At 40.5% G+C, this 1,986-nt stretch overlaps 1 non-coding gene across 1 annotated transcript; it reads right to left on the reverse strand.

Moving 5' to 3' along the window:
* Positions 1-641: 641 nt before the first annotated feature.
* On the reverse strand, positions 642-746 carry LOC111867056. The gene has a single exon (XR_002843282.1). It is a non-coding gene; the product is annotated as a U6 spliceosomal RNA (small nuclear RNA).
* Positions 747-1,986: the final 1,240 nt, after the last annotated feature.

Raw genomic sequence — 1,986 nt, forward strand, 5'->3', positions numbered from 1 at the left:
AAAGCCAGAATAAAACAGACCATAAGGAAGACAAGACATAGGTGGATATAGCGCCATCACTAATCTCCACAATTTACTAATCCTCATAGCACTCGCTAAGCCTTTTCCGGTCTGCTGGGTCTTAATAAGACTTTTCTGGTAGCGGCTTCTAACAATGGCTATTCCTCCGCGTCCGCGCTCAAGTCCTCTCTGAACGGTAGCTCTCTTCCAACTGTCTATTCTTCTTTCAATTATCCTCCTTATAACCCTTTTGTACGGATCGAGATGAAAACATCATTTCCATCAGTACCTCTATAATGCATGTGTATCCATTGCCTCGGGAACGTGTTCACCAAACCGTTGTCTAGAAATGGCTCTAGACGCTGAAATACATTTAACATTACTTTGTCAACTGCATACTTGTGGGTCAAATGTTCTCAGATTTTGAGCCGTAACACAAACTGGCCTCTTATCGGTCCCTCCTATGCTTTTCCTGCTTTGCTGATTGGCCAAACCTGAAGACGGCAGTTTTATAATGTTGCACCTTGCTCGTGTAAACAAATAAACCATCTCTGTATGGACAGTGGCAAGAGGTCTTGGAGAGAACAAAGGTTTGGTCATGATTCCCGATGGGAACAGAAATCATGATTAAAAATTAAGCAAAAAATGTGAAACGCTTCATGATTTTGAGTGTCATCCTTGCGCAGGGGCCATGCTAATCTTCTCTGTATCGTTCCAATTTTAGTACATGCCCCGCCGAAGCGAGTTCACTTCTGCAACTCTTTCGTTTCATTATATAGTACACCCAAACCTGTTTTCATGCATATATTGACACCTCACAACACCGTACCACAAGTACTAGGGTTCTCAGCCTTCACTAGCCGTATCCTGGCAACAGATTTATAAGTCTCACTGCAACTTAAAATCACACATTAAGTCTTTCACAACCTAAATCCTTTCTTGCCACTGTTGTGCAACTGCCAACGCATTTCAAATCGTCTGCTTCCTAGCTCATACGTATCATGGCAGGCTGGCGTCTCCAAACTCGACTCAACGACTACTTTTTAAATCAACGGTTATTTATAAAAACTTTGCACGAACCACGCAGAAAACACATATTTCCTATTGTTGTTTACAGCGACGTTGCATAAGAACGGAAGTTACGCAATTGTTGCTTGCGGCAGGAATGTGCTTACCGAGTGGTTGCCTAGGAAAGAAAGTCTATTCTGATTACGTTATTCCGGCTTTCAGGCGTCATGTCACAGTATGATCCTACTGTTTCGAATGACGGCTCAGTACGTGTCTCAGAGCAGGCGGCTACGTTATTCAGCTTTAGCAATAACAGTTTAAGAACTTTAAGCACACAAGATTAGGAAGTTATGTATGATATTTGTTTTTCTTTTGTAATTCGTAGATTTATGTTAATTTTTATTAAAGGTAAAGTAATAAATTGGGCCCTCCACGAAATATATAACTCGGTTATGGTTTGATGGAAATATTTTTTGAATCAGTAGAACTAGGCAGGAGAAACCTGGTACAGAAATTGATCATAAGTCAAAATTATAAATATGGGGAAGTTGTGAATTCCGTAGGTTATGCGTGGTACATTTATTTAGGAAAAATTTATTTAAATAATAAATATTCCCAGAAGGATAATAATAATAATAAGGTAAAAAATAAAGCTATCCTTGTAACAGGAAGTGGGACCATAGGGTTTTGAGACGTCGAAGCTTCCACTTTTTCAAGATAATTGGTTTACAGATGGCGGTAAGATTGTCAGCCTCATCTTCCGGCCATCTTTTACCCTCAGGAAGATTCCCTAGACTCATTTCTGCTAGAGGATGAGTCGACCTCAGGGTCATAGCGCGGCTGGAAGGATTAGGTCAACTGAAAAATCCAATGACCTCATCGGGAATCGAACCCGCGACCTCGGCTTGTAGCATAGTTCTTCAACCAACTGCGCTACCGCGTGCCCCAATAATAATAATAATAATAATAATAATAATA

The sequence above is a fragment of the Cryptotermes secundus genome, unplaced genomic scaffold (genome assembly GCF_002891405.2).
Source record: "Cryptotermes secundus unplaced genomic scaffold, Csec_1.0 scaffold125, whole genome shotgun sequence".
Lineage (NCBI taxonomy): Eukaryota > Metazoa > Arthropoda > Insecta > Blattodea > Kalotermitidae > Cryptotermes > Cryptotermes secundus.